Below are 7,633 nucleotides of genomic sequence, written 5' to 3' on the forward strand. Positions count from 1 at the left end.
TCTTCATGGCACCTTGGTTAAATAAATAATTAAGTTTCAAGTTTCATAATGACCAATAATCCTATTTAGACATGTAATTTAAAACTTTCTGAGGGTTGGGGCACCTGGGTGGCTCATTTGGTTAAGCGTCTGCCTTCAGCTCAGGTCATGATCTCACAGTTTGTTAGTTCGAGCCCTGTGTCGGGCTCTGGCTGACAGCTCAGAGCCTGCTTTGGATTCTCGGTTTCCTTCTCTCTCTGGCCCTCCCCCACTTGTGCTCTCTTTCTCTCAAAATAAATAACTGTAAAACTTTCTGAGGGTTTTAACAAACTTCCTCAAGATGTGAATTGTAAATGAAGTCTTTTTGACTAATTAGACTTTTTGGTTGGTATGTTAAATTACTTGGAAAGAACTCTCAAATAATGATAAACCTTAGGTTGTATTGCTTGGGTCAATGCTGTAACTGTTCAAATATATATGTGAAATTCCTGCAGTTTTAATATGCTTTGATCATAAGGTTATGACTTGATATTCTGATTATTGAAGTGTTCTGTGTTACAGAAATAACTGAATTTTCTTGTCAAGTGCATTACAGTCTTTTGTCACTTGCAAAATGAGTTTCATCTTCAAGGAGGCTCATAAAAAGAACTTTAAAAAAAACAAATACAGCTTTTTGATATCTTTAAAATCATAAAAGTGAAATGGGCAACAATTTCTAGAACTAAAAAGCTGCATTCAAACTGAACAAAAGATTACTAACATGACACTAAGTGAACTGAAAAAAATTGTAATTTTTATGACTTTTGTTTGGAACATTACTGGTTCTCTAATGTTTGCTCTTCCAGATTGGGAAGAGCTCAGGCTCACACAACAGGAAAAGAAGGTCTTGACCTTACAAAGACTTGACCTTGCATGTGGATACTAATCGACTACTCCAGCCAGAGGGACGAAACTCTTTCCTCACTACCGCCATCTCTGCAACAGCTCAGACAATGAGAAGCCACCACATTTCAAACCACCATTTTACACCAATGGACTTTTAATCGGACTTTCCTACTTACCCTTTTTCTCCTTAAAAAAAGCATCCCCCCCCCCCGACTTTGTTTCCTGTCCTTGCTTATGGTTTTGCCACGGCTTGTATGTCCCAGAGTACAATTTTTCATTCCTGAATAAAACCATCTTCTTCTGGTAAAATAACTGGCAGTTTCTATTTTTAAGGTTAACAATTCTTGGTGATCAGAAGTGGGCTCCAGAGAAGACCCCAACTGCTCCAGAGCTGGCTAGCCAACAGGTGCAGTACCCATGGACATTTCCGAGCTGCTTTCATGCCTACCCTGGGGCTTTAAGGACAAGTTTTCTCCTGGTTTTCAAGCTCCACACCTCATGTCTCAGTTCTCCAAGATGTATTTGAGATCTATTTACGATGTTTTTTTTTTTTTTTTCTTTAATCATCTCAGAGGGTACTCATTTGGCCTTAAGTCTAAAGGAACTGTGCTAGCTTTTGGTCTAGTTCCTGTTTTGAATGAGACTGCTCCTAATGGAACTGGACTAGCCCTCACTCTGAGTCCTTTTCAAAATCAGACCTTTCCAGTTGGAACTGTGCCAGTAGGAATTGTGACGGCCTTTGTTCCTATTTCCCTTTGCAACTGTACTGTTCCCATTGGAACTCTGCCTGTTGGAACTGTGTTAGCTTTCAGTCTATGATCTTTTTTGGGGCTCAACTGTTCTCTCTGGAACTGTGCTGGCCTTTGGTCTGATTCCTTCTGGAAACAGGCTGTCCCTGAAAACCTTCTAAGAAATGGGATCCCAGACATCAAAATGCTTTGAGGGCATCCTGCCTACTGGGACTCTGGATGGTTTTATGTTTAAAAACTATGGTCCCTCTCTGTATGCACATTTATAAATAAATAGACTGACTTAACCAGAAATAATTTAGAACTTCAATGGCCACGATGGGGAACTTTCAGTCATTTCAAACTTAATTTTCTCAAAGCTAAACTGGACAACCAGGGTTCTAAAATTGACAAAACTGAATGAGATGCTTATTTCAGTAGGCATTTTGAAGCTTCCAAATGCTATCAAGAATCAAAAATTACATCTCTCCTTGGGGTGCCTGGATGACTCAGTCGGTTGAGCGTCCGACTTTGGCTCAGGTCATGATCTCACGGTTTGCGAGTTTGACCCCGAGTTGGGCTCTGTGCTGACAGCTCACAGCCTGGAGCCTGCTTCGGATTCTGTGTCTCCCTCTCTCTCTGCTCCTCCCCTGCTCATACTCTGTCTCTCTCTCTCAAATATAAATCAAGATTAAAAAAAATTTTTTTTTCAATTATATCTTTCCAAATACAATCTTAATGATGCAAGCATAGATTAAAAAGACAAAAAGGGGCTTCTGAGTTCTCTTCTTCCCTTCCCCCACCTTCTCTGTCTACAGAGAGGAGGCAGTCACCTTGTGCTCAGGCCACACCTCAGGCCCTGCCTCTGGTGCCCATCTTCCTCTGACATAGTGTGTAAGGCCATGACTAAGGCCTCCCATTTTTCTTAAGGCTCCTTTCCTGTTTTTTTGTTTTGTTTTGATCTCAGTTGTAATGTCCCCAATTGGCAGCTCATACCACCTCCTCCAGGGTCCCTTCCAGGCCAATCGCCAATTTTTGCATCTTCCTCTGAATATCTGGGGGGCAAATGAGTGACACATTTGTCATGTAAAATCATCTCAGCCTCAGGGGTGTCAGGGGAGATAGCCATATATTTCATGAGAGCCTCCCTAAACCTCTCTAGGCAGGCCATCGGGCTCCCATTTTGTGTTTGTAAAATAGTGGCTAATTTAACATAATTCAAGGGCTTAACCTTAGACCTCCTTAATGTCTCTAAAGCACAAGCTTGGAAGTGGTGGCAATACCATTTCTTAATGGGATGGTCATAGTCTCAATTAGGATCTTGGGATGTAATTACCTGCACCCCAGTAGGAAACCAAAAGTTCCCTATAGGGCCTCCATCCCCATGATAATTAGCGAGTTGTCTTTATCTTTTTCTTTCAGAATTTATGGATCAAAATCATCCCAACTTTTCAGAATGCATCCCACAGGAGTATTGGCCTTGGTTGGAGAATTGCCCATCTATAGGAAAAGGAGGAAGAGGCACCCCTTATGTTAATTGTCCCATAGCTGGCCAGGAGAAGCTTCATGTCCTGATCCTGATAGTTGGACAGGAGAAGAAGCCTCATCTCCTGGCCCTGCATTTTGCCTGGCTACTCCACTGGCAGCCAAAAGCTTTGTCAGTCTCGTGAGGTGCTGGGAGCAGTCACTCTTGTCCAAGTTGACCCTACCTCCAAGAACTGACCTTGTCTTCCCTGATTTCTCCTATCGCTCTGTTTTCTGCCTGCAGGACTTTGGGGGTATCGACTACGACCAAGCAAGACTTCCCTGGTTTAGAAGGATGCACTCATTTTATTTTGGCCCAAGAATAATCATCTTTACAAATATATTTTAAAAGGCTTGTGAAAACCATTTTTTGTAAGGATAAAATTGGCTGCCCAGAGGGCTAAAAGGGCCAAAGGAGAGGTCTATTTCCTTGCCTTTTTCAGCAGTGCCCACAGAAATGTGTTCTAGCCATTTCGAGTATCTAGGCTGTTACAAATTGGAGGACACTGGGCTAAGTGTAGCAAAATGGCTCCTGTGTATTCTAGTGAAAGCCCTTTATATATTATAGTGATCTATCCCTTAAATGGCACAGGCATCCATTCCTGTTCGAAACAGAAACAACCCAAATATGGAGCATTTGGAGTCTGGCAGCGAGGACACTGTCACCATCTCCCCAGCCTTTGGATCAAAGGAGGGCACATTTCAAGGCTTGAGTAAAACAAATCAAAAGGGCACGCTGTCCTGCTTTTTTGGTTAAAATCACATTCTCCCCCATCTTTTTGGGCAGACAGAAGTGGGGGAAAACCTTTGTTTACCTTTTTTTTTTAGTCAAAAGCATACTGACAATCCAAGAAACCTGTGCTTTTTTAACAGATACTAGGGCAGAATTTTAATCTTATACCAGTGTACTTTTAAAATCCATTTATTTTAACCTTAGTCCATCCTGAGCACATACAAAATTTATTTCCAAAGATTTCCCTTCACAAACCTTCTACAACTTTCCTTTCCTTTCAGCTTGTGACCTAAGCCCCTTTTCTCCAAACAACCAGTCTCATTTGGGACAAAATTACCTTCTTTTACCTTCAAAAAAATGTATTCCCCTTCCTTACATATATCCTACTTTTCTACATAGTAACTTTCTTATCAGTCTTAACTACATTAAGCAGAATTTTTTTTTTCGTTTTTATTTCTTTTTGGGACAGAGAGAGACAGAGCATGAACGGGGAGGGGCAGAGAGAGAGGGAGACACAGAATCGGAAGCAGGCTCCAGGCTCCGAGCCATCAGCCCAGAGCCCGACGCGGGGCTCAAACTCACAGACCGCGAGATCGTGACCTGGCTGAAGTCAGGACGCTTAACCGACTGCGCCACCCAGGCGCCCCACATGAAGCAGAATTTTAACTCTTAAGAAACCTTAGTCTCCAATGAAAACTAAGTAGTAACCAATTGTGAACTGTTACAGAATTCGGCAGATGGCAAAATTATCAATTAAGCAAAAGCATGTTTTCCAAAAGACCCAAATATCCTTTGTTTCTGTGCAATAAGAAGTAAAAAGCACAAACCTATGTTTAGCAGTCAATGCTTTAGCACTTTATCTCGTTTGGAAAAGACCTAGATGTCCAATGAATTGAATTTCAACTTATCATGCTAGCAAAACTTCTAAGTTTCAGGTTGCCAAAGACTTTGAAAGCTATCTTAACAATTACCCACGAAAACTTTAAGAATTAATCATCATTTTAAGTCACCCTTTTGCGAAGAAATTGCAACAGAGATAACATAAGCTAATTTGACCTTCAGTAAACCTAGATAGAATAAAAAGTTTTATATTTAATGCTGACTCTATTTTTAATTAAACCAACAAACCTGAATTCATTTAAATACCAAAGTTTCTCTTGCATCCGCTTAAAAGACAATCAGTTTGTTCCCTATTGTCAGTTTTTACCTGGCACACTGGTGGGGAGATCTGAAGTGGTGGCCCAAGGGAATGCTCTTTGCTCCCTGACATCAGCGGGTGGGAGGAGAAACCAATGATGCCTGAGGCACTGAGGATGGTACAGCAGCCAGTTATGCAGGCCTCACCCAAGGTGGTGCAGAAACAGGAGAAGGGGGAGAAGAAGGCAGAAGAGGCAAGATTCTGCCCAAAAGCCTAAGGCAGATAAAAGCCCAGAGAGCAGACAGAGAGGTCTCCTGGTCCTAAAGTCTGTCAACGTGAACAGATGAGCAGACGCCAGGTTTTTCCACCAAGTGGAATTAGGCAGTACATGTTGGGCTAGAGAAGACAGAGAACTTTCCCCAATTAAAAGGAGTTTCAGCAGTGGCTTGGGAACATTCTTTAAAGTATCCATTCTGAGGTAGACTAACTAGAGATAGTTGGCTCTAATCACCATAGTCAATGACCCAGGAAGTGAATGAGGAAGAAGCCCCCACATACAGTTAGAGTAACTAGGGATGTGCTCAGGATGGACTAAAAATGTATTAGGAAAAACAGAGAGTGTTAGAGTCCCATTTGTTAGGGATGGCCTGTCTTTTTTCTTTCCTCAGCACCCTGGGTTAGGTTTTGGAACACTTCTATATATTGATCAGGGTTGTCTGCAACTTTGCTTAGGTTCTTTTTATTTGCTTCGAATCTTGCAAGGAAAATGGAACTTTCATGAGACCAAATTCACCATGAAGCATTTGAGTCAATAGATAGATTGAATGTGCCTTCCTTTCAAGGGGAAGATTTTTCATCTCTGACAATCCTGGATAAGGAGGGCATGAGTGTCTAACAGGTAGCTTTTCCTGAGAAGAGCCCTCAGAGGACAAGTCTGCAAGAACTTGCTTTTCTCAGCCCCTTTAAAGGCCAGAAGGTTGGCACCTAACTTACAAGTCTTATATCAGGAAATTTTGACCATTCCCCCTCTCTTTTACAATATAGATCTAACACGGCAGCCCCAAACCTCTGGGATACAGCAAAGGCAGTCATAAGAGGGAAGTATATAGCAAGCCAGGCCTTGCTAAAGAAGGAAGAAAGGTCTCAAATACACAACCTAACCTTACACCTTAAAGAGCTGGAGAAAGAACAGAAAATAAAGCCCAAAACAGGCAGCAGAAAGGAAAAAATAAAGATTTGAGCAGAAACCAATGATACCAAAGTCAAGAAAACAGTAGGACAGATCAATGAAACCAGGAGCTTGTTCCTTGAAAGAAGTAACAAAATTGCTAAACCCCTAGCCAGATTGATCACAATGAAAAAGGAAAGGACCCAAATAAGTAAAATTAAGAATTAAAGAGGAGAGATCACAACCAACACTGCAGAAATAAAAAACAATCTTAAGAGAATATTATGAGCCATTATATTCCGTTTAATTGAGAAATGTGGAAGAAATGGATAAATTCCTAGAAACATATAAGCTACCAGAAGTGGAACAGGAAGAAATAGAAACTTTGAACCCATCACCAGTAAAGAAAGTGGATTATTAATCAAAAATCTCCCAAAAAAACAAGAGTCCAGGGCCGGATGGCTTTCCAGTGGACCTCTACCAAATATTTAAAGAAGAGTTAACATCTATTCATGTGAAGCTTTCCCAAAAAAATAGAAATGGAAGGCAAGCGACCAAACTCATTCCACGAGGCCAGCATTACCTTGATTCCAAAACCAGACAAAGACCCCACTTAAAAGGAGGACTACAGACCAATTTTCCTGATGAAAATGGATGCAAAACTTCTCAACGAGATACTAGCCAAGCAGATCCAACAATACATTAAAACAATTATTCACCACGATCAAGTGGGATTTATACCTGGGACACAGGGCTGGTTCAATATCTGCAAATCAATCTATGTGATACATCACATTAATAAAGAGTAAGAACCACATCATCCTCTCAATAGATGCAGAGAATGCATCTGACAAAATACATCATCCTCTCTTGATAAGATCCCTCAAGAAAGGAGGAATAGAAGATTCATACCTCAAGATCATAAAAGCTAGATACAAAAGACCCACTTCTAATATCATCCTCAATGGGGAAAAATTGAGACTTTTCCTCTTAAGGTCAGGAACATGACAAGGATGTCCATGCTTACCATTGTTATTCAGCATAGTGTTGGAAGTCCTAGCCTCAGCAATCACACAAGACAAGGAAATAAAAGGCATCCAAATCGGCAAGGAGGAAGTCAAAATTTCAGTCTTTGCAGTCGATGTGATACTCTATCTGGAAAATCCAAAAGATTCCACAAAAAAAAAAAAAAAAAAACCCTGCTAGAACTGATCCATGAATTCAGCAAAGTCGCAGGATATAAAATCAATGCACAGAAATCGGTTGGATTTTTATACACCAATAATGAAGCAGCAGAAAATCAAGGAATCAACTCCATTTACAATTGCACCAAAACCCATAAAATATCTAGGGATAAACCTAACCGAAGGGGTAAAAATTCGATACAGTGAAAACTATAGAAAGCTTATGAAAGAAATTGGAGAAGACACCAAAAGATGGAAAAATATTCCAAGCTCATGGATCGGAAGAACAAATAT

General features: G+C 40.8%; 1 long non-coding RNA gene across 1 annotated transcript; it reads left to right on the forward strand.

The window, feature by feature from the left end:
• Window positions 1-266: 266 nt before the first annotated feature.
• Window positions 267-3,848, forward strand: LOC121023134 (uncharacterized). The gene is made up of 2 exons (XR_005787251.1): window positions 267-1,270; window positions 3,015-3,848. It is a non-coding gene; the product is annotated as an uncharacterized LOC121023134 (long non-coding RNA).
• Window positions 3,849-7,633: the final 3,785 nt, after the last annotated feature.

This window comes from Herpailurus yagouaroundi, unplaced genomic scaffold, assembly GCF_014898765.1.
Source record: "Herpailurus yagouaroundi ecotype Mexico unplaced genomic scaffold, PumYag 529, whole genome shotgun sequence".
NCBI classification, from domain to species: Eukaryota; Metazoa; Chordata; class Mammalia; order Carnivora; family Felidae; genus Herpailurus; species Herpailurus yagouaroundi.